Source organism: Agelaius tricolor, unplaced genomic scaffold, assembly GCF_023055355.1.
Source record: "Agelaius tricolor isolate 1412-34295 unplaced genomic scaffold, bAgeTri1.0.p SCAF_7, whole genome shotgun sequence".
NCBI classification, from domain to species: domain Eukaryota; kingdom Metazoa; phylum Chordata; class Aves; order Passeriformes; family Icteridae; genus Agelaius; species Agelaius tricolor.
The window spans coordinates 41,687,857-41,713,223 of record NW_027269267.1 but is presented as its reverse complement, the minus strand read 5'-3'; the positions used below and the strand labels follow the sequence as shown (position 1 = coordinate 41,713,223).

At 35.0% G+C, this 25,367-nt stretch overlaps 1 long non-coding RNA gene across 1 annotated transcript in view; it reads left to right on the top strand.

Annotated features, from left to right (window-relative positions):
* LOC139591846 (uncharacterized) overlaps positions 1-25,367 on the top strand; it is a 114,946-nt gene that overhangs the window by 36,594 nt on the left and 52,985 nt on the right. The window contains exon 2 of the long non-coding RNA XR_011679777.1: positions 11,562-11,717. This is a non-coding gene — a long non-coding RNA (uncharacterized lncRNA). The remainder of the gene's footprint in view (positions 1-11,561; positions 11,718-25,367) is intronic.

Sequence of the window (25,367 nt, the reverse complement as noted above, 5' to 3'; positions counted from 1 at the left end):
AGTCCAGGAAAGGTGTTAACCATCAGACTGCAAGGCATTCTGGGAAAAGTTGTAACCACTTCCTCTGTGTGAAACTGGATCATTATACAGTCAGGAATGCAGGAGTCACATCAAATTAATTGATTTCATCACTGAAAAATAACTAGATCATTTGCTTGGGAGCTGTAGGGTCAAAAAAACATTTCTCCATATACCTTGAATTAGTCAATCCCTACATAAATAAACAGACAAAGAGAGAATTGTAGTGTTATCTTTAATTGGTCCAACTAGAATGTTTTACAGAATAATTACGTATTTTTTTAAGGATGTAGGCCGAAAAAAAAGGCCATGAAAAAAGTAACAAGGTTTTGGAAGAGAATATAAACAGTCTTACATAATAAGTGCTGCCTGAATCACAAAGTGAGTCATAACACTGGGTACTTCACATTTAGAACAAGTTTATGTTTTTCATGTCTGTGTTCTTAAAAATATTCTGTGGTGCTTTTGCTTTCATTCATTTTCTTTTCTGCACACTTTAATTAGGATAATCATCCAGCATAGGAAATTACTCTCACATATATACAAAGTTGTAGAAAGAAAATAATATAAATGTAGATTTTTCTTCTCAAAGCAATATTTGCATTTTGGGATGTGGTATTTCTACTAGTGCAAAATTCTTTAGCTGTATATGAAAATAAAGTGGAGGAATTAATGGTCTTTGTTAAATCTTCAGAGACATTATCTGCTTTTTTCAAATCTTTGGTGAAATCTTAACTGTGGATCATGCATGCTCTCTTGCAGTCCTGGTCCCTGATCCTCTGGATGGGGAGAGCTGTTAGTACACATCATAGATCCCACATGCTTGTACATTTATTTGTCCCTTCTAGCTGAATCTAAGGAGAATGTAAGAAGATGCACCCTTGGGGCTCACACTGAAAGGAAATTAGAATGTCTGTAGCCTCAAAAGCTGAAAACCCATAACAAATCCCTTATTTAATGTCTATGACTCACTTGTTTTTTCTTCTGCTCCTTTGAACCACTACAGGGGGAAATGGCCTGGCATTGGGGATCCAAAATATGGTGGAGTACCTCCTTCACTGTGGAAATACATCCATGGCAAGAAAAAGGGATAACATTATGCTGTTTCCTGCGGCAATTTGGTAGTTTCTGCAAAAAGATAAAATCTCTTGAGATTATGGAAAAAAAAATTGATATCCTGCCTCATTCTATTTTAATTTCTCTTCTTTCTGGAGACCACAACACAGGGGTGTATAGGAAGGATATAGAGTTATTTAGAATGGATTGGAGGAAGTGAAGAGATCATACTGTAGTAACTAACTGTCCATACTCCACTAGGCAGAGTGGCTGCTAAAAGTGAAAATATTTTAGCAGTGTGAAATGAGTTTCCAGAAGTCATATTTCACCTTGCTAGTGTTTGAATAGTGGCAGGAAAAGACATTTCGTTTCCTCCCCCTTTATCATAGGAGTAATTTATGGAGCTGTACAGCTTGTTGTGTTTTGTCACTTTTACTCTTTTCAGGCCTTCCTTTGCCTTTCTATCCAGGAGTATTTCTGTTATGCATCACTGTCACAGGTTGCATGAGGATTAACCCTACTGACCTTAATTAGCTTCTCTATCATATATTTTATCAAACCAAGAATCCAAATATGGAAATTGTTCAAATTGTTAGAAACCACTTCACTTTATATTGAAGGCCTGATTTACTTTTCTATTTCTTTCCCTCTTTAAACAAACCCCACTGATGAGTATTCTAAGCAGCAGTACCTGTTCTTAGTAAAATATTTTTTTAGAGAGAATTGGAATCTCACTTCATGGGAACAACATTTTTTCAATAGGTTTTCAACCGAAACAGAATATCTATCTCCTGGAATAGCTGGACAAGAAGATGAACTAGTAATGTGTGAAGTGCTAATGAACAGCCAATCTAAAAAGGAAATTGACAGTCAGTGGAAATGGCAAAACACCGCCTATATAAATATAGGAGTGATGATCTAAGATTTTTGTAATCTGATGGAAATCTACACCTCTATCTACGTCGCTCCAATTTTTTTCTCTTCATTCGCATTTTCCCTGAAAATTGGAATTTAAAGCATCCCTACAGCTCTTTCGTTCCACCCATCACAAAAAGTAAATGGGGCCTAAATGAGATGCGTTCTTTGGTCATACAGATGACAGATAAATATACCAGACAATTGGGGTTTATGTCCAAAACTATCCCAGCAGGGTGGGATGTCAGAGAAATCCACTAAAACTGCTTCATGACTTTCAGAATGAATATTTGAACAAGTCTAGAAAAACATAAGATCAACATTCTAAAGAAATAGGTAAATAGTATGATAGATAGATAGATGGACATAGATAGTATTTGTATTATTTGTATTATTATATATGTGAGTATCATATATGGTAATACAAGAGAAAATCCAACAGAATAGGACATAAAATAAAGAAAATATGGAATGTGAGTCCAATAATATAAGAATTCAAGTACAGAAGCAGGTGTAAAATTGTCAGGTGTCCCATAGGATGGGGTGTAGCACTCTGACAAGTAAAGTGAATGAGTTGGAAAGTAAAGTCAGTGAGATAAAACCAGGATTGATACAGCACTTCTACATTATTATATTATTTTCTTTTTATATTACTTTAGATGATGATGATGATTAGTATTGTTTAATTTTGAACCAGTTTTATCTTGTCTTGGGTAAAAAAAAAATAAAATTTATATTTAAATTAAATTTTCCTTATAATCCCAGTTAGCCTACAGACATTATTGGATTGCTCAGAGAAGCATGTATTTCTTAAGGATGATTATGCAAACTGAATTTAATGAATTTATCTCTATCCAAGCAGAGTTATGCTATAATGATAAAAATCTAATGGTAAGATTATAATCATTAGCAAAATTTTGGATATTTTTCTAAAGCACAAGATGGAAAAATAAAAGAGCAATGCATTCCTAAGTTCCTATATAGCCTAATATAATAGGATTTGGAGCCATATAGCTGTGCTCTGTACACCTATGAATCTACATAGAGCTATTTCTGAGTATGAACCACCACAAGGTTCATGGCTCATGGTAAGAGTATTCAGTAGACCAAATCTAAGTGTTCATTGCACACAATGGATTAAATTGTTATTCTGAAAAAATGAACTTTTAAAAAGTATTGAGATTATTTTGGCCACAAAAATATTTCATCTTTATAAAAACTATTTCAATAGCACAAAGAGGATCAAAATCAAGGTCTATTTCCCTCGCTTTTATTTATAATATATATAGAGATAAGAACTAGAGGAAACTATTTCCTTCCCTTAGCAGATTTCATGATTAAAAATACTTACTTGGCCTTGCAAGGCAAATTGGCTTGTATCTTACAACTCAAAGCTGTCTTTTAGCACAAATGCAATGCTTGAAAAAAATGGTACAGGTTCCATCTGTGGTTTTGATTTGCTCTCTTCTAAAAAAATCTGTTGTCACTTCAATTTAGAATGTTGCCTTGCAATTTTATCACAAAATATTCACACTAAGCAGTCCTGTGTGTCAGTTAATTTGTGCATACAGATGCTAGTGCACACACACACACATACACACACACACACACACACAGAGGCACATATTTTATACACTCCACCACATTTACAAGACAGGAATAAGGATTAATTTGGGCAATTATTTATGCCAGAGTGTAGGCTCTGACTCATCACATATGGAGTTTTACATGCCTTCTTTACTAGTGTCTTTCATGGCCAAAATATTAATTTTCTATTCAACATGCAGCAATCAACAGGTTAGGGGAAGATTACAGATAATGTTGTGAAAGGTGATTTTTGATCATGTGTTTTGAAGCTGAACTAATTTTACCGAAACTTCCAACTATGAGAAAAGCACAGTACAGATATAGTGAGTTCAATGTGTTGATGCATTGGGGATGCATTTAGTATACTATAAATTACAAATTAATTTGGATTGTTTTGGTGTAGTAACTCTGATATCCGTTTGATGTATTTGATGACCTGCAGGACTGACTTGCAGTTCTCCAGAATGTTTTACAATTATAGCATATTCTCTATTTCAGGCTCAGTGTTCTGGAAGTTGTACAGCATGTGTATGAATGACATGTACACATATTTTTCATAGAGGTTAATAGACAAAAATATCAAAGCTTCATGTATGTATTCATATGGCTCAGGTGCAATGACCCATAAGCATTTCCCACCTTGTGGTTTGTCATTGTTTCTGCCCTTCTTTTCACCTCTTATGAGATTAGATTCCATTTTAATCTCTACAGTTCATCTTTCATACACTAGATGTTCATTTCCTTTAATTACTATTATGGAAATACAATAATTTTTTTTCTTTTCAGCCGTAATTGTTCTCTATTAGATTATAATTTTTCATTGTCTAAATCCACCTGTTTTCTTAGACCTGTTTTATTTATTACAGTGAACCAATTTAACATCATTTCAGTGGAACAGATTTAATACCAAGAAAAAATATCTCCAAAGCTGGAAGCCATAGTTTAAGATTTGGACATAAAAATATTACAGCTGGGCACCTCCCTCACCCACTAAATTGATAAAGCTGCATTTAAACCTCAGAAACTGTGTACACGACAGATTGTTGCTATGGTAGTAATGCTGTTCTTTCTCATCCAACCTTTCCCTTGAGTGCTAGGTTGCACTTTGTTTGCAGATTCTTCTATTTCTTTGTCAGTTCTTGGCATTAGGCCACAGTAAAAAAGAATTTTAATCAGGATTTCCCACTGAATGAAATAGGGATGTACATATACTATATTGTAATTCTATTAACAATTCTATTGGCAATTAAAATTTCTTCCATTTTTTTCCTCAAACATTAAGGCATTTCTCAATTCTTACATTGTATTTTTTCCCCAGAAGACCAAAAATATTTTTTTTCTAGTTTGCAAATCAATCCCAAACTGGCAACACTGTGAAATCACAAAGCATGCCACAAATACAGATGAGGAGAGCTATTGCAGAATGGTGTAATCACAGACATCACCTTCCCATCTCTTTTACTTTTTCTTCTATCATTTGAGTACAGAAACCTCTTCCTAAAGCAAGAGACACATATTATTTAAGTGTTTTTTAATGTAAATACATTGCTTAGGTGTCTACTCTCACTGGGTGCTTTCCAGATAAACAGAAATCTTCATGGTTAGTCACAAAGGTGCAATAGACCACTATTGCTATCCATAGCAGGACACAAGTTTTCCCTTTCTGAGAATTGATCACCATGATCTTTAGTGGTCAAAGTAAAGGAATCCAAGAGAAGTGAATTTTATTGTATTTTTTTTTTTTTTAGAAAATCAGCATGGCATTAAATGAGCATCCACATTACATAATAATTCTTTCTTAATTAAATTTGAGAGTACCTTAAAGATACATTCCCTTTCATACAATAAATAGGTTATTAATAAACAATTTTTTAAAAAAATATATCCATTAAAGAAATAAAATGACACAAAACTGTCCCTCAGGCTATGTGTACATAACCATCTGCATGGCTTTTTCACACTGATTAGTCATAAGCCATTATATGAAAAGCCTGACACCACAAAAAAATGTGTATGAATGTTTTTTCAAGTTTCAAAATATGTCAAGTATCCATCCATATGTTGTCAAATCTTCATGAGCATCATGGTGATGCCCTCAGCTAACTGAAAATTTCAAAATCTGAATTTTGTTTTTTGCTGATTTTTTTACATTTGTCATGAACTGCTTTTAAATCTTCCAGATTTCATCAAGAATGAAGTTTTCTTTCTCTTTTGTTATTCTTTTTCTTCATTGAAATTTGAAAAGAAAAAAGGAAATCAGGGGATATTCTGCTTCTTTCACTTCCCATGATTTAGGTCCAGACCCAACCACCTGGGAATAATAATTTATTGTTTTTTCTGTTAGTGCAAAGATTAATATCAGTTACTAAATTATTAACTTAACTAAATCATTGGCTGCCTACAGGTCTGGATATACTGTACTATGTAGTTTGCACACTGCATACCTTTAATTCTCTTCTAAAAAGTTACTTTAGGAAAACTTTCCCCCTATGTAGCTGACAATTTGTTTTTTCTACTGAAATGGCATACAAATGAAAATATTGACATGTTTTTTACCTAGATTTTTAGCCTACCTTTTTGTAGTGATTTTCGGTTTTTTATAGCTTTCACATGATCCTCCAGGTTTTTACACTTAAGACTTTTGCTGTAACTGTCCTGCAAGCAAAAGGAGCAACCAACAAAAACTCATGACTATAGAGGAACACAATAATTCTTCCTATTTTTTCAGATACAAGAGGTAGAATATATAGAAAAGTCTTCTTCATTCATAAATTATACTTTAGGTTTGTTTCCATTCATTTTTCATATCAATGCATTCATTTTATTTAAAGCCATTTTATAAGATAGCTGTCTGCTACTTCTAACTTAGGACAAGAAAATGTCAAAATTACTTTCAGTTCATCATTCTTTAACAATGGTAGCACATCTTTTAATGAATTAATTATTACCCTAAAGACACTTAAAATGGGTACCACTTATACAGTTCTTCTTTATACAGTCTTCTTGCATGCTTGAGTCATACTATATTATTCAGATGACAGAAAAGGTACTTTTTGCCATTTCTCCTTTCTAAATTATTGTTTTTGTACATGAGCACTTTAAACATTTTGGAATAGCAGTCTTCTTGTGTGTATTCTAACTATTTTTTTTTGCATGGAAAATGCAGTGTTTTTGTACTTCTGTTGTTTCTATAAAGTCATCACTGTAACCAAGACATCAAATTAAATTATCAATTTATAGTTCAATGAACATTATCAGTTATAAAACCAAGTTTACATTTAAAAAGACAGTGAAAAGTCATTATTTTAAAAATAACATTACTTTCAGTTTATGCTATTTTAGTGGAACTACTACATTGTCTCCTAGAAACAAAGCTCAAAATACTGAAATAGCTTGCCAAAATTTTGTTAATTTCAGTAACAATATAAATTAAAAAAAAAATTCAATGTGATTTTTTTTTTGCTTTCTGCTCCCTAGAATTTTGACATGAACTTTTAAAAGTAAAAGGACCATTTCCTCAAGTGTGTTGTTATTGACACTTTTACTCCTTTTTCAAGTGTTTATTTGTTTCAACAGTGTATACACATTTACAGAGGCTTTTTTCATTCCTCTGGACAATGACTCTTTCTTATAATTCATCTGCAAGGATCCTCAAGAGAGCTATTAAAGACTTCTGCTGATTTTGATCAGTCATTTAAATATATTAAAAAGAAAAATAACTGGGTTTTTTTCACTGATTTTTGTAAACAAATACAAGCTTCTTCCTGTAGAAGTAAATAGTAAAGTCCCTTCTGAATTTCTGAAGCACTTCTTCTATCATACATAATTTAACTTTATGTGATGGGCTGATTGAGACAAATTTCATGTTACACTACAAAATGTACTCACTTCCCACATAATTCTACACAGTCACTCTTCCCATTGTAAATATTAGATTTCATTATATCCTTAGTACATTTTAGGATGAGGCTCTCAGTCTTCACTCTTTTACGGGTGTGCTGCAGAGCTTCATAGAAATTCTTTCATTTCTTGTATTTCATTAATAATTTGTCCTTGTTCAAATGGAGATAGAGATACGGCAAATTTCAGAAAGCAGAACATAAGGGAACTTTAAGAGGGGAATCCAAGGATCCCCTACTTTATACTATCACTATATAGGATGACTATCACATGTCCATTTATCATTTATTATCAGATTTCCATCTCAAATTTCCATCTCTAGACTCAGTTTTCTGTTTTTTTTTCTTTTTTTGTGTGTTTTTGGTGTTTTTTTTTTCACTCAGATATGCACCACTATCACAAAATAGAAACTATTTTGTACCAGCATTGTCAAATTTACATCACATGTACGGACAAAGTAAAACATATTTGAGGCCCACATTTGCCTTCAAATTAAGCACTAACAACCCCATCTCCTGATTCTTTTACAAATTATATCAGGAAATGGTGGTACCGTGTCTTATGACAACTTTTATTCTTGTATTATTGAAAGACTAAAGTATCCATTCTTTATGAACATTGGACTATGACCAAGTCAGTTCTTACTCCAGGCAAATTACAAAGAATAATAATTACATACAAAATATATCTGCTTTTCAGTACACACCATGTTTCCCAACTCCTATATCAGCTGTTCTTATAAACATTTTCCATTGATAAATTCTTTTAATAGCCTTTTGATCAGTGGTCTGTTGACTTTGATTTTGTTTGCTTGTTTGTTTTCTTTTTTTTTTTAAATTTCAGAATGTTTACTATTCATCCATTTAAATATAAATAAACATTTTTATCAAGATAATGAATTTATTTGCATATGTCTAGTGTATCTGAATTATTAATGCCTCTTTTACTCCATTTCACCTAGTATCTCCACTAATATTACTACTTCACTTCCTCTGAACACGTACTAAGAAATTTATGATTATTGACCTTACTTCTGCTGCCCAAAGAACTTTTTCCCCCACTGATATTTTTTGCTGCCCTCATCTATAATTTAAGTTACACCTACAGAAAAAATATTGAATTATAAAATCACAGAAAAAAAGTCTTTCTGAAGGAGTCTACTGAAAATATTCCTCTCTTTGAACCTCCTGCTCAAAACCTAGCTAACCGTAAGATTAGATCAGATTATTCAAAGTCTTATCTAGCTGTACACTGAACACCTCCAAAGATGAAAATTCCACAGTATCCATAGACAAACCACTCCACTACTTAACCTTTCATATTGGGTTTTGTTTGCTCTCTTGCCCCCATCTTTTTATTTCATAAGAATTTCCCTTTGTATACCTTGTGGTCTCTCTCTCTTGTTCTTTCACAGTGCACTTCCCAAATCAGCCCAACACTCTTTTCTGTATTCTCTAAGCAGTGCATGAATACTATTAAATCACCCTTTAAATGTCTCTTCCTCAAGCTGTTCAGCACCCCTCATGCCATATGCTCTTTAGTGGCACTTCACTGTGCTATCTCCAGTTTGTCACCATCTTTGATGCTTTACACGTGACACAAAACAGAAATGCATTTCTTCTCTGCTTTGTTTGGTTTCCTGTTTATGTTTTCTGGTTCAAATTCAGCTTACACCTTTAGTTCATCTTTTCTTAAAACTTTTTTAAGTTTATCAAAGGAATTTTTAATGACAGGTCATCATTCCAGATTAAGTATGCCAGGCTGACTAGATGGTTTAAAGCAAAAACTGTTTAGGGTGAAAAAAGGGGAAATAAGGCCAATCAAAAAAGTAGTGTGGACAGAAATCTGGAAGCTCTTCTCTGATTCTTCAAATTCTACTTTTCTAGATTCTAAGCTTTAGCAACAAGGTCTTCCAAACTAGGAATTATGGCAATACGTGAAATAGAAGTTTGAGGTTTTGCAATTCTTTAGTTGGAAAGTGTCTGGCATTTTGGCTGTTTCTTGTAGTTTAACTGAAACATGGTATAACTCCTCAGCAGGAGATATCAGGTAGCAGATAAGCAGCAGAAACTTCAGAGTCTTTGCAATTTCTTCTCTGACAGCTGCATTTCAGAAGGCAAATAGCAAGCACATGTAATTCTTGAAAGAACTCTTCTATCCACTTTGTTTTGTAATGGGGGTCTGGACATAGTTGTACTGCTGTCTTACCTGAAATTGTCTGTGAGCAGTACCTGGAAAAGTCTCTGACTGCTCTCTTTTGATTTCTGGCTCTGCAGGTATCTCTGAAAAATTTTGCTTGTATTTATATTTGAGCCTCAGCTACAACCTCAAGAAATGTCATAAACAATAAAATCATATTTTATGAGATATAAAGAAAAGAGTATTTTGTCATCATTGTATGAGTCCTCATGCAATATTTTTATCCTTTCATCATCCTCACTGCTTGTTCTGCCCTTCTTGCTTCCAGACAAAAGCCATCACTAGCACAAGTCTTTCTTCTCAGGTGTTATGTGTTCCTGACTGGTGCTAACCTCCTTCAAGGGTGCATCTCTCACCCACTCACCCCACCAACTCCTGGCTGCCCCTGGAGCCCAGTAGGAGTGGTGGAAGTTTCCCCAGCAGTCCCACGACACAGAGAGTTATTGTTCCCCCCAGCCCACAGTCTCTCAGGCTACTGTCCCTGAGTAAGCAGCAGCTCCATCTTGGGGGGAAAGAGTCACATGAGAACTGTGGGAACCAGCCACAGACATCTACAACCATCTTCAACTGGCCAAGTCTGCCCCAGATAACTGAGAGAGGCTTGTTCTGCTTCTGCCAGGGCTGTTCTGGTGCTAAGGACTACCAGGGACAGGGGATGGTATTGAATAAGTCCAAGCATATCTGTATACATGAAATATGCTTCAAGATAGAAGATTTTTTTTGCCACAGTGTCTTAATTAGGAGCTACAAACAGGGTGAACTAGTGAAGTCTGAATCAACTCTAGGAATTGTCAGTTTAAGATTTTTAAGCACCTCTAGCAGAAAGACGGTAATGCTTATTTCAGAAAGCATTACACGTGGCATGTTGTAATCCCCCATGAGACTTGGCAAAAGCTTGTCACTTTTGCTATTAAATTTCAGGTATAATATATTCATTATGCAAAGGGTCTAGGCATGGCACTGAGTGCACCAGACTGGGTTGTACCCCTATAATTAAAGTGCACTATTTATTTCAGTATGTGAAACAGAACAAGAGTTTGCAGCTTGCCTTCTGCTTAATTTTGTGGAGTAAAGGGAGGGAAAGCATTTGGAACCACAAGGATGGCAATATTTTTAATTTTGAAAAGCTCATCCTGGGTTTCCCAAAATGGGGGGAGTGTATAGATAATCAGTTTCTTATTAAATCATGGACTTATTTACCTTCAGTTCTGCCTTTGAGAAATCATAAACCTTTAAGGTTTATATGCAGAAACACAATTTTCATAAAACAATTTTAATTGAAGCAAATTACATCCTTAGTCTACATTTATCACCATAATATTTGACAATGAAATAATTACCTTTATGTGGAGGTTCTAAGTAATGTTATTGACTTAATTATGTCAAAGCATCCTTGTGAGTAGTATTTTAGAAAATAAAGTAAATCACTTTTCAAAAAGCCATGTTTTAATGATAGCAGAAAATGAGCTTTGAATGCAACATCTGAGGCTTCAGAAGCTGTAATTTGTATTAATACTAATAGCTCTTATGCAGGTAGAAAGGAACTAACAGAACATTAAATATTCATATGTTTTACTACACTTTTGAGAGAAAAGAAGATTTTGCTCTAGTGTTTGTTACATGCTTTGCTTCTGGATCTTACACTATTCAGTGTACTTGTTTGTTTGTCTTTTATTTTTGTTTCACTGTATTTTCTTTGTATGGACAAGGTAATATTTCAAAATAAACATTCTATGGCTGAATTCTTAGCAGTTATAAAGCATGTCAGCATGCACATTTTTATCCTTGTATAATCTACTAAAGTGAAAGGGAAAAATGTTTTGATTTAATATAAGTAAAAGGTAATCAAAATGGTTTTGATTGTTTGGTTATTTTTTATTTCTAAGGATCTCTTTGGACACTTTTACTCAAGGAGGACAGTAGACTCATTGGAAGCCCCCTGTAGCTGATATACAGTACCTGAAAACTTTCTCTTGCAAGACCTTTGTAGGTCCTCACAGTGGTATATGGAGTACAGTCTTAAAACAGAACTACAGATAAAGGTAAGGAGAGCAGAATTTTACTGACATTACGTGCCTAACAATCTACTAGAGAAATATGTTGAATGGAAAACAAAATAAGGTGATTCAGTTTGTTCTTCATCTTGAAAAACAAAACTGTCAAATAAAATAGCCACACTAGTGAGTTTTGGGGGAAAAGGACCTCACTTGAAGGCCTACTTGCTTTCTGCTGACACTAAATTGCTCTACAGCAAAATCCAGAGACAAAAGAAACAGATAAAAGACATAATCCAATACTCATGTTACTCCGCTTCGGTGGAAGAGGAAGACTTTGACTTCTCCAGCAGATTTCCTATGTTTTTTTTGTAGGGTTTATTCCTCTTTAATTTTTATTTTAATCCAGTTATTGCTTTATGTAAAATGCATTAATATTCTGAACAATACGATACTAACATCTAAAACCATTTTTTTCTCTTATTATGACATTATGAACACAGTGCCTACAAGTTCAAGAATCCTCTCAACATTTAAAAACTGTGAAGGTTAATATCCTGATGCTTTCATAATAAAATGAATATATCAGTGAAATAGAGAACAGAATTTTAAGATAAATATTTTTTTTATATTATGAATGATAGTTTACCTACCACTGGAACAACTATGCAAGTAGCAACCAAATTAAAGCCCAGAAAGCTCTCACTCTGTTGTTAACATAGAGGAACTAATATTGAATCTTCAAGGAATTGTAGCAACAAAATTTTCTTTTTGTTTTAAAAAAAGAAAGAAAAAAATCAGAAGACAATATTCTCATTCTTCCCCTTCTGTCAAGTAGTTCAACATTGAAATCTGCTGACAAGCAGCTGACTTTAAAGATTAAATTGCATGTGTGTAAGGCATGGGTGTAAAGTCATAATTTATGAGAATTTTCTTGGTGTTAGTTTTATATTCTGAGAAATATGATATGTTATGAGAAATGGAATAAAATTTTACCTAAATGTTCCACAATTGGTCTAGAAATTCACTATTGAATTAACTAATAAAAATCAGTTGAAATCTGATCCAATCCAGTCTTTATTTTGGCCCACTAGATTTTCAGTCCTATTTTCTGCCCACTAGATTTTCCCCTATTTTCTTTAGTCTCCCAAAAGAAGGGGAGTGAATGAGTGGCTGGGTTGGTGTTTGGCTGTTAGCCAGGGCTAGTCTACCAAAACAATACAAATATTCTACTGACATAATTGTACAAGACAGGCTTTAACTTCTGCAGAATCAGTCACCACTGAGATAAACACTGTTTAACCAAAAGATGGAATTATTCCTCTCAGAATTAGTAAGAATAATACAAGATTTTAGGTTTTGCCTTATGATGACTCTGACTTTGATATATAACCCAAGTTCTGGAAACAGCGGAATTGAAAATACTTGCAGTGAATTATTGCCAATGACTGGCTTATTTCCAAAGAATGCATTACCACTGAAGTGATTTACCAATGTCTTTCACTATACATTACAACTGCCTATCATTCACTTTTAAACTTGTAGCTGAAGATGTCACTGCCTGCTTCATATAAGTACAAACACACTCACAAACACATGTTATTTTAGCCTCCTTCTCTTGTTGCTTGACTGTAATGTTTATGTTTCTGCAGTACCATATGAGATCCCTGCACAGGGGTTAAAAATGTAAGAAATAATTAGGGTTCTTTCACACAGTTTTGGGTATCCCAAAGGGTCTAGAATGATTATCGTATTCTTTGCATACACAGTAGAATTTTTCTCTGGTATTTCTTTTAGTTTAGAGAAAGTAAGTGTAAGTTCTCCTGTCTTATGTTACTGGGTTGTCAATAATATGACAGTTCTAATTTACCAGTTAGATAGATTTTGAATTCCATACCACAACTACAACAAACACTCCTCACTAACTACACTCTCCAAATGCAAGAAAGGAGACTTAGTTCTTAGATAGTGGGTTTTTTTCAGATGAAGTCACAAAAACTGTAGTGAAGACCTGTATCTCCACCTCACATGAAGCTGTCCTCATATTTCCAAAAAAACTCCAAAAAGAGACACATGCAAGAGACAGGAATTCTTAGGATGTTGAATATTTTATATCTCTGTATCTGGAGGTGAAGTAAACCAATTCCCACTTCAGATTTGCTGTTCAAGACATGTTATTCAAATACCTGGCTAAATCTTTAGGTTTCACTCTGTTATAGGAAGGAATGGGAGTGGTGATTTCCTTTGAATTTACTCTTCAATTTTTTTTTTTCAAAAATAAAGATTAAATCTGCAGTATTAAAATTTTGGGACCATGAGAATGATTTTAGTTCACACTCTACACATACCAAAAAGGAACAGGTTGAAATGTCAGTCAGATAAATATTGACTTTTGCTACAATTATATTGATGACTTCAGTTAATATGAAAGCAGTTAAAATTCAGAAACACTTTATACATATTGATTCTCCATTTCTGTAGTATAAAAAAAAGATTAAAATAGTTAAATTCTATGTTTTTCCTTGAATAAAAAATCTGCCAAACTGGGTGAAAGAGAAAATTATACATTTAACTGCTTATAAGTAAACCATAATTTGTGATGAAATTTGAAAGTTTCTCACATAGTAGCATGTAGAATTTGAACAAGTTACTGAGGCTGCAAACATTGCTATTCATTAAGTCCTACTGCTGAGTTCACAGAGTTATTCAAATATCCAATTGTACTGTTTTCAAAACTGATAGTTTACACTGGGTTTTCTTAGTGGAAAAAAAATTTTAGATGTTAAACACCACCAGAAAAAACACACACAAATAGTTAAATAACAGGAAACCGATAAAAAATACCTCAGATATAAATATTTACCTGTAAATGTTAAAACATTTACACATCTGTCACAGTGTTTTAAAAGAGATAAAAAGGTCTGGTTATATAGTGTGTCAGCTATATTCAAGAACAACTCTGTGAGAGGAGTGATGAGAAAAAGGCATCTGAGGATAGTAAAGAACTGTATTTGAAGTTAAAACTGTCAAGTCTAAGTATTTATAAATTCATATTTAGGCATCAGATATGAAGAACCACATCTTTATACTGCTCATCAACCAGAAGCTTCCATGCAGATAATTAAAAGAAAAGGCCAAACTTTAAAAAAAAATTACCATACAAAGCAAATCTTTTTGAGACCTCACAGGAATTTGTAGTGAGAGACAGTTGATTTATCTTTAAAGTAGGTACTCTTCTATTTTGCCTTTCACTAAACAGTACTGAGTTGAGCTAGAGATAAGCTAGACATAACATTACATATTATGATGATTTAGAAGATAAGTCTCATCTTTGTGTGCTCAGAGAACTGCCTGAATCAATGGCATACAAAGCCCTGCTTTCTCTAGGGCACAAGGGATAGACATAAACAGTCCAGCCCAGCCTCTGTAAGAGAGGTAAAGAGAGCAATCAGGTGTGTCAAAGAAGCATGATTCATAATGATGACCAGGATTCAAAACATGGGTAGCCTGGAGAGTGTGGCACTGCTGTGAGATTCATTACACTACTGCCTAAATAATAAGTTCAGATACAATGCCATGTTCCTATAAATATGCTGCATTTAATTGGGAAATTAGCTTTGTCAGCATTAATAAGAAATCTTCATAAGAAGCCATAACATTTTAATATGATTTTAAGATCTGATAGCTAAATTAATTAACTTAGATTTGAAAAAAAAAAATTCAAATCTCTGTAATGTGTATCTGAAGACAATTTGAATATAAAAATATCATATTTGCAATAACAATCAGATTAAAATACTTTTTGGGAAGGAAACTGAGTGTTGTTGGTTAGAAAAGTTACTTCCCAGTTTAATGCTCCCACTGAGATTCTCCCTCCTCCTCCTCCCCCTCCCTCTTCCCCCTGGAGTGGGCTGGAGAGCAGAAGTGGAGGTAGAAAAGGTAAAGATCTGGGGTTGAGATAAAAAAATGTACTGGAAACAGCAACAAGATAAGAAAACAAAGAGTATCAGCAACAATATTAAGAAAGAAAGTGTACCAAGGGGAGAGCGTGATTCACATGCAAGATTCTCTCCACTGTGTCCAACCTGACCACAGCCACATCACCCCCACTGTCCCCCAGCTTGGAGCTGGCATTACCCAACCACTCCCTCCAGCTGGAACCAGCATTCCCCAGATGCTCCATCAGGCTCAGAACTGGCCTTACCCCACCTCTCCCTCTGCCACATTTATTTGACCATATGGAAACCCTTTTCCTCAGAAGGGACTCCCTTCCCCCTTGCCTCTGGCAATGATGTGAGATGACAAAGAATAACCTCTTGGTCCTAGCTATTTTCATGAGAAAAATAGCTTGTTTGTGATTATGGTTGTGTAAGAACTTGTGCAGCTGGATACCCACCCAGAATTTTTCTATTTTCCCTCCTCAACAGGACCAGGTGAGAAAATTGGAAGAAAAAACTAATGGGTCAAAATAAACATAGGGAGACTACTTATCATTTACCATAAAGGACAAAACAAACTCAGCTTGGGAAAAAATTATGGAATTTATCTTCAAGTAAAGTAGATTCAGGTAATGGGAAGCAAAGACAAATTATTTTAAAAAACCCACTTCTCCTCTAACCCTGCTTCTTCAGACTAAACTTCACTATTTCTCTCCTGACTTTTCTACCAAGCTTCCCAGAGTGGTCAGGATGGAATGGCCAATTAAGTGATAGGAGTCCATATCAGCTCCTCTCTGCCTCTCCTGCCTCACAATTTTCTCCTTCAGCATGTGTTCTTCCACAGACTGAAGTCTGCTCTAGACCTATTAGGAACTGTCTGTCCCTGGCATTGGGCTGCTCCAACCTCTTCTTACAACAGCCATCCCTGAAGCATCCCTGCAACCAAAACTTTGACATGTACAGCAAATATAGTGACAAAGCGGAGTGGGGAGAACCCACTCCAATGCCTAAATAAGGACCACTTGTGTTCTTTCTGAGTTTTTAAGAGGAAAATCAAAATGTCATTGTCATTCTGATACCAGAAGGAATAGTTTTCACCAAGTTTCACTAAGAACACATACATATACAAACACGTTGTCCAAAATAGTCCTAATTTATTGAAAGATAAACTACGTTTTTTTTGGCAGTGTAGCAGTTTACATGAAAAGAAAAGACAAGTCTATCCACCTTCAAAAAAGCATTCTTCATTTATTTGCATCTGCTCCAGAGGTCTTCACTACATGAATTTCATCCTCTGTATGGGAATTGACAAATAAGCAGATATAAATTTTAGAACGTCTGACTTTTCTTACCTGTCAATCTTAGAATGTCATCAAAGACTCTACAATGGAAGTACACATCTCACTCCTTTCACTGCAAAAGTTTTATGACTTTTTCAGATTTAAATATCTAAGTTTGATGCCTAAAGGAAGACAGTTTCTGTGGTCTTTTCCTTGAATAAATTCTACAATAACGAAGCAAAACAACTCAGTTTTTATGAAGTGTTATCATAAGAGAGTTTTAGTTATCCAAAAGCACCCACTTGTGCCTTTTCCAGTCTCTCTGTTACTGTGAAGTGATATGCTGAAGTCATATAATACTTTGGGAGAGAACAGACTTCAGCCCTTAAGTCACAAAAGAAACAAAAAAAGAGACCTATCTTAATCTCAGCGATAGTTCTAGTCCCTAGATGAGAGCTTCACTGAAAAAGCATTTGTAATCATTTTCTCTTTTCATAACAAAACCAGATACTTGGTAGTTCTATGTGACTCATAATTTAAATACATCAAAGGGCAAGAATGACATTTTCCTACTGAGCTGAGGTTTTACACTGTGACTCCAACAAGGAGCTTGGTGGAAGAATGAGATAAAAGAATTTGCTTTTCCTTCACAGTGTCTAGCTACTTCAGCATGTAACTTCTATAATCAAATCAATGCAGGGGGTAAGGTTAAAAAGTGAGGTTAATGTAGGGGAATACTAATGTAACTCTTTGCCAAATTATGAGGAACTTGCTTTCTTTGAATGAAAAACTACTTATACATGAAAGTAAAACACCTCTGTTGTGGAATCTAAAGAACACCAAGCTGAGTGATGCAGTTGACACACTAGAGGGAGGAAATACCTTCCAGAGGGACTTTGACAGGCTTGAAGAGTGCATCCAGGTGGACCTCATGAAACTGACAAGGCCACAATGTGTAAAGTCTTGTACCTGGGTCAGCAGGGCAACTCCTAGTACCATGAAGATGAATATTTTGAAAACAGCCCTGCGGACAGGGACTTGATGATACTGATGGTTGAAAAAATATAAGCCAGTACTGTATGATTGCAGCCCAGAAAGTCAATCATACCCAGGTCTGCATCAACAGAATAATGGCCAGCAGATGGAGGAGGATGATTCCTTCCCTATACTCTGCTCTCATGAGTGCCCCTCCAGGAGTGCTGTGTCCAATTCCTCTGGAATACCAATTACAAGGAAGACATGGACATGTTAGAGCACGTGCAGAGGATAGCAGTGGGAATCATCAGAGGGATAGAGCACCTATGCTATCAAGACAGGCTAAGAGAACTGGGGTTGCTCATCTTGTAAAACAAAAGACTCAGTCTTCTGAGTCTTAAAGAGCTTTTATAAGAAAGATGGAGAGGAACTTTTTACCAGGGCCTGGAGTGACAGGACAAGGAGTAATAGATTTACTCTGAAAGGAGAGAGATTTAAATAAGATATGAAGAATTTTTTTTTTTTTTGTTACAAGTCCAGTGAGATATTAGAACAGGTTGCCAAGAGAACCTGTGAGTGCCAAATCTTTCCAAGTGTTCAAAGTACGTTAAAAAGGTTTTGAGTACCCTAATCTAGAGGAAGGTATCCCTGCCCATGTAATGTGATTTGGATAAAGATTTATTCCAACTTGATTCATGCTATGGTTCTAGAATTCTAACGTGTTCCCTAATCTGATCCTTTGTTACCAAGGATAGGTCTTCCTTCCTCCAGACTTTTCTCTCTGGTGTCCAGGGCCTAGGATCCCTGAAAAGGAAAAAAACAAACTAACTTATTATGCCTTGGAATAAGGAGGATACAAGAGATTTTAAAACAAAAGTGACATCAGAAAAGTAACAAAAGACAGAGGAAGGACAGCTATAAATAAAACTAAATGTACTAAAAGAAAAAGGAGGATGTAAGACAAATTTCAATTATTTGAAACTAGTCAAACACCTTGACAAACTGTTTTGAACCTGTTTTGCAATCTTTAAAAGATATACAGTTTTATTTTTCTGTAAGATTTACTTTCCCTTGCCCACAGCCAGATATTTGTATGTGATGATTTTCAGAGCTGAAAAACATTCCAGGTTTTATGTAATCAGATTTGACAATTGGAGTTGTACAGATCAGGCATGTATTTATCTAATACTACAAGGAATAACTTCACATTTTGGGCAAGTGAGAATCACAGAACCACAGAATCATTTATATTGAAAAAGACCTCTGAGATTGTCAAGTCCAACCCTTCACTGGACACCACCTTGTCAACTGGACCATGGCTATGAGTACCACAGTCTTTTCCTAAACTCTTCCAGGGATGGTGACTCCATCAGTTCCCTGGGCAGTCCATTCCCATGTTTAACAACCCCTTCCATGAAGGAATCCCTCCTGATGTCCAGCCTGAATCTCTGCTAGCACAGCTGGACGTTATGTCTTCTTGTTCTGTCACTGGTTGCAGGGTGATCCCCTTCTTGCTGCGATCTGAGGAGAAAGGTAAGGTCACCCCTGAGCCTCCTCTTATTGAACCTAAACAACCCCAGCTCCCTCAGCTGCTCATCTTTGGATTTATGCTCTAGAGCCTTCACCAGGCTTTCCTTCTTGCCCTGGACAAATGAGTTATTACAGGTTTCTTTTGGCACCTAGATCACCAAGACCAGTGCTGTTATGCTGTGGAAGCTGCAGATATTTCACTGTTCTGAGATAATACTTAAATATGCAGTAGAAGTACCTTCAGGATGTGAAAAAATATTAGGAAATGAATAAAGGTTTGTTAACTCAAACATTATTTGCAAGATTTGAACCAAACATTTACCTTACAACTCCAGCTGACATAATTTAGGCTGTGGGTATCAGTATTTGAAGTATATACTACATTTTGAAATCTTTAGAGAACACACAGAGTTTGAACAAATTTATTACTGAAAACCAAGCAAAAAGACTGCAGTAAGCTGAAAAAAAAAGAAAAAAGAAGAGTGTTTAAAGATACACTTTCTTTGTCTCAAGTGACTACAGCTATAATAGGATAGAGATGTTAACCTTTGCCTTGCATTTCCCACATCTATTCTTCAGTTTGATTAAAGCATGAAAATAGAACATTGCAGATTAATAATAGAGTTTAATTTCATTTTGGTTTTATATATGGACAAATAGACATGAATATATAATAAATACATATATATATTTAACTAAGAATGGAAATCAAAATGAAGAGTAAGAAAAAAAGAGTTGAAGATAAAAAAGGGGGGAAAATGTAGGCTAAGAGGTTAAACCCCTGTTCTCATTTGCTTCTTTTTTGTATAATGAAGAGGTGACACATTAGGCAGTATCAGGTAAATAGGAACATCTGCTGATCATTCTCACATGTTTGGTTCTTTCACTTCTCTAGCCCTGGTCTCCCAATCTTGCATTCACTCAGATCTGAACCCAAAACATTTTACCAGAAGACAGAAGAAAATAATAGCCATGCATAAAATTTAAGAAATTCAGAGGATCAACTTAATTTGTTGGAGTTTGCAAGGTTTTTCCTTTCTTTCTGTGAAGACATTGTACTCCATACACCTGAGGTAATTCTGATTTTAATAGCATGAAATGAAGACACTGAATAGTTATGGAAAGACAAGTAAATCAGCAACTTTCAGTGACCTTGTTTTTCAATGCTTGTACACATCTCTGCTGAGGAAAAAGCAATCATTTCCCTACTGGGCCTGAAAAGGGAACATGCTGTGAAGTTTCACAAGAAAAAAGTGAACAGTACTTAATATGAGAGTGGTCAAATGCTGGAACATGTTGCCCAGAGAAATTGTGGAATATTTGTCTGTAGAAATACTCAGAAACTTACTGCACACAGCTCAAAGCAATCTGATTTAACTGCTCTGCACAGAAGATGCATTTAGGACCTAAATGACCTCTGGAAGTTACTTCTAAACTTCATGATTCTGTGATTCTGTGAACAATTTGTGGCAGGATAAAGATGACCTAAAGTTATCCAAGCATTCTCTGGATAGTTCTGGTGTTACATGTACTGCATTAAACATCTTCAAAACTTGCAACCCAGCCCTAATTTTGGCCCATTTTAATGCTTGTTGCTTTTTTGTTTAGTTTTGTTTTTGTTATTGTTGCTTTTTTGCTTTGTTTTGTTTTGTTATTGTCATGTCAAAGATTCTGATTCTGAGTCATATGAGAAGCTACTGAAAAATAAAGGTATATTGCCTAAAACATATTCTTTGAAAGACATACCCCTGTGGAGTTCAGCTATTAAAATTAGCTGAACCTGAACCATTAATATCTCAGGAACATCTGGGGGTTTGACGATTTTTAGTTTTTCTTAGCGTAACGGAAAACACGTCTTGTCTTGTTTTGAACTGATCGCTTTTAGTTGTCAGATCACAAAGATAGGATCTGCCATCTTCTGAAATGTTTATGCTACTTCTAAATATTACTACTTCTGCTGAAATCTAAAATATTTTATTATTAAAATCATAATAGATAACTAGAATGAAATTCTACACAGGTCAAATTACTGTATACCTCAGATTTTGGCTGCATGATTCTTATAAACCTAGCTTTCATGAAAAAAAAAAATCTTTTATAGCTGTCAAGTTTTTTTAGAAACCAAGCTAATTGCAATTTCTCTCCTTGCAGAAAAGCATTGAGAACTGATTCTCAAAGGCAGTAAGGGCAGCTGAATGCCATCTTTATAGGAAATGTTAATGGGAAATAGGTCATGAAGTAGTACAAGTAAAGACTGGATAAACACAAAAATATTAAAATATATGACACTGATCATACCTTGTAAATTATTATCTTCAGAGTGTAAAAATTTAATGTGTATGCAAAATGGATTAGAAAATATGAATAAAAAACCATTTTTTACAGATTAATGAAGTTTTTTTTTGCATTTCTGTTTGAATTCTAATGAGCTTTAGGTGTTGGGTTCAGCTCAATAGTAACTGCATTTATCTGTGTGTTCTCAAATGTCTTTTTATATCTATACCTAAGTGTCTTTATATGAACCAGGCATCTGAATTTAGATTATAGTCAATGTAAATCTAACCAGGACAGTCAGTGATGTCTAGAGAACAGTTCAGTTAATCCCAGGTTGCACACCAGGGGCTTGATTCTGTTGCCTACACATGAGAATCTAATACTGTTTGAGATGCTGATGAATATTCTGCTCACCTGCTGCCAGTGCAGGTCTTCTGTAGCTCTTGTGTGATTTCATTTCACTTTGAAGGTCTCAGAGACCTAACCAGTGTTAGATGAATCTGGTTTAATACAGTTGTCTGCTGTTAGGCTTATATATCAAATACTTCACTTTATCATATTAGGTCTGTTTTTACAGCAAGATAACATGTAACAAGATCTTGAAGATATTGATGTATGCAAATATATAATAAATTTATACTGTGATGATGATCTCTCTAGAGACATAAGAGAAGGGAGCCTTTTGCTTTATAAAATCCTACTGCTGTTCTAAAATATTTTTAAAACCTGGGAGCTTTCTGAATTAATTTTTTGTTTTAAAAAATTGCTCCATACTTTTTCATACCTTTTACATTGTATCAATCATTTTTTAGATATAATTGCACTTTCTCAGAAATCACATGAATGTACACACATCAGAAAGTGCATAATGCTTCCAAAAATTATTTTGGGAAGTCTGTTATAGCACCTTGATTCTTATTTCCTGATGAGAAATGTATTTGTCATTTTGGAATTAAAAGAACTATTATCTATTTTTTTATATGAATCTGTATTTAGGAATTGAAGCATATGTATAATGTTTTGTTTATAATTTTATCTTAAACTTTGCTTAAACTTTACTTTAATTGACTAGGAAAAAAATAATAATTGATTAATTTTAGGCAGATATAAATAATTTGTGTCTACAGCTTTTTACCTAGCAGCACAAGTCAGGAAAAACCCTGAAAACAATTCAAGCAATTGTGCCATCTGCCAGGGTTGTGAAGCTAAGGAGAAGCTGGTAGAGTATTATCTTTATGCACACTGGTCTACTAGGATTTCTGTATTGTGATGGGTTGACCCCAACTGGAAGTCAGGTGTCCACCAAAGTCACTCTGTCAGTCTCCTCCTCCTTTTTTTGTCCTCCTCCTCTACAGCACAGGGGCAAGGAATTGTAATGAAAACCTAATGGGTCAAGATAAAGACAGGGACTGACCACTCACCAGTTAATGTCATGGGCAAAATGTGCTCAACTTGGGGAAATTAGGTTAATTCATTATCAATAAAATCAAAGTAGGATATAAGAAATAAACTCAAATCTTATAACACCTTCTCCACCCCTGTCCTTTCTTCTCAGTCTCCACTTTTCTGCCGAGTTCCCTACCTCCTTCCCCACAGCATTACAAGGACAAGGAATGGGGCTTGCAGTCGGTTCACAACATGTCCCTGCTACTTCTTCCTCACACACTTGTGCCTCAATGCTCACTGTGTCACTCTGCTCCTTTGTGGGTTTTCAGAGAACAGAATGGAACTGCAGGAGATCTTGCACTGCCTGCAGATCATGCCTTTACCTCCTCTGAAGTCTCTGTTGAACTACTGCTGGTTTGGTCAAGGGATTGAGTGCATCCATCACAGGCACCTAAGACATCTGAGGCATCCACACTGAACTGGAAGATATGTCCAAGGATGTCACTAAAATTAAACAAAATGCCTGGGCTAAGGCACTGGAATCACATTTTTTGAGATGCCTCTCTTACACCAGAAGCATTTGTCTTTTACTAAGACCTCTATTTTTCTGCTTGTAAATATTCAGATTTTATTTTTACCACCTATGCTTTCACTAGCTTCTATTCATGCCAGAACAATAGCTGCATTTAAAATGCACCCAGAATAACCCCAAGGACCTCAAGAACTAAGCCTTCAATAGCAATGGTATTGAGCAGAAAGTGGTAAAGAGCAGAAGAAAGAGGCGATATGAATTTTGTGTGAATCCTGAAGAGTTGTCACAGAAAACAGATAACTACAGACTAGTAGCACATTATGCATACTAGGAGAAAAATCAGATTCTGGACATGGATATATTCTCCCTAAATTCTGACAGTCTATCACAATGCATGTTGTTCAACCAGAACTTTTCTCAAGCATTTCTACATTATATTTGATTATCATCGGCTGTGGGTATAGAGGATTTGTGTTGTTGTTTTTTCCTTTGCCAAAAAAAGTCCCTGAAATTATCTTACCATAATTTTCATACTATTATCAACACTTTATTTTCACACTGCCATAGAATAGATAGCTTTTACTATCTTCTTCACACCCCCCTTGTTTTTTCTCTAATAAATCTCATTTATTTTGAGGTCAAGTTACTTCTTCTAGACAGCCATATCTCTCTCCCTTCTACTTTCTTGTATTAGGCTGCAGTTTTCCCTAGGTAATCTGAGAGACTCTGCTGGTGACAACTATTTTTCCCTACTCAGGCCTGTTACAGTTTATGAGTGGGATTCACTTTATCAAATTAAGACAGCTGAGAATTAGATTACTTGTTTTAGCTACAGATTAATGTGCACGTTCATGCTGACCTAGAGGCAAACTGAAAATCTCTTTTTTAAGAATTCAAAAAAAAGAGTTCTTTCCACCCTGTACAGATAGTAGAATCTGTTATTCCCAGGCCTGCAACTGGCTCCATAACAAATCAGTTGGTTGATTTTATTCAGATTCACATTTCCAGATGTTTTACCAGGTATTTAAAGTCATGCAGGCCTATAGTCAATGTATACATTTCATATCTGTATATGTCTTTCAGTACATGACCTATTAATTGTTCATGCAATACATTCATATAGCAGTGACTTCTTTTATTGCAGGAATCAGAGTTGTTAATCCTTTAAAAAAATATGAAAATCTATTTAAAGTAATATTTGTTTTGTTAATCTTTGGTTTTTCTCCCATAATACATTGTAAACACTAGGCTTCCACACATGCCATAGAATTACTAGGTATTCAGTTTCAAGCAAAACATATTTATTGTATCCATTTGTTCCTTTACCAACCCTTTACCTTACAAAGTCTGTAACCTTTGATGAATTTATAGGCAGCAACCTTATCCCCTTTTTGCCTTTGTGTCACCAGACTAACCAAGCTCAGTGCTTCCAATCTCTTCTCATATAATAGACTTCCAATTTTCTACATTATCACAGAAGCTCTCTCCATCTGTCAGTTTAAATTCATCTCCTTTCAATATGAATGACTGGAGCACATATTTCTGAGACTATCTCCTCAGAATTTTGTATAATGGAACTAATATTGTCCTAACTCAGCTGACAAATCCTAGGACACCATTTGCATTATTCACAGCTGTGACATATTGGTACCTCATAGGACTGAATATGATACAGCTCCTTCAATGAGCCTGAATTTCTGCCCTTTTGTCAGTGATTTTTCTTACTAGTTTCCAGTTACAAAACACAAAATTTTGTACTGTCAAAAGTTATATGTCTACCTCT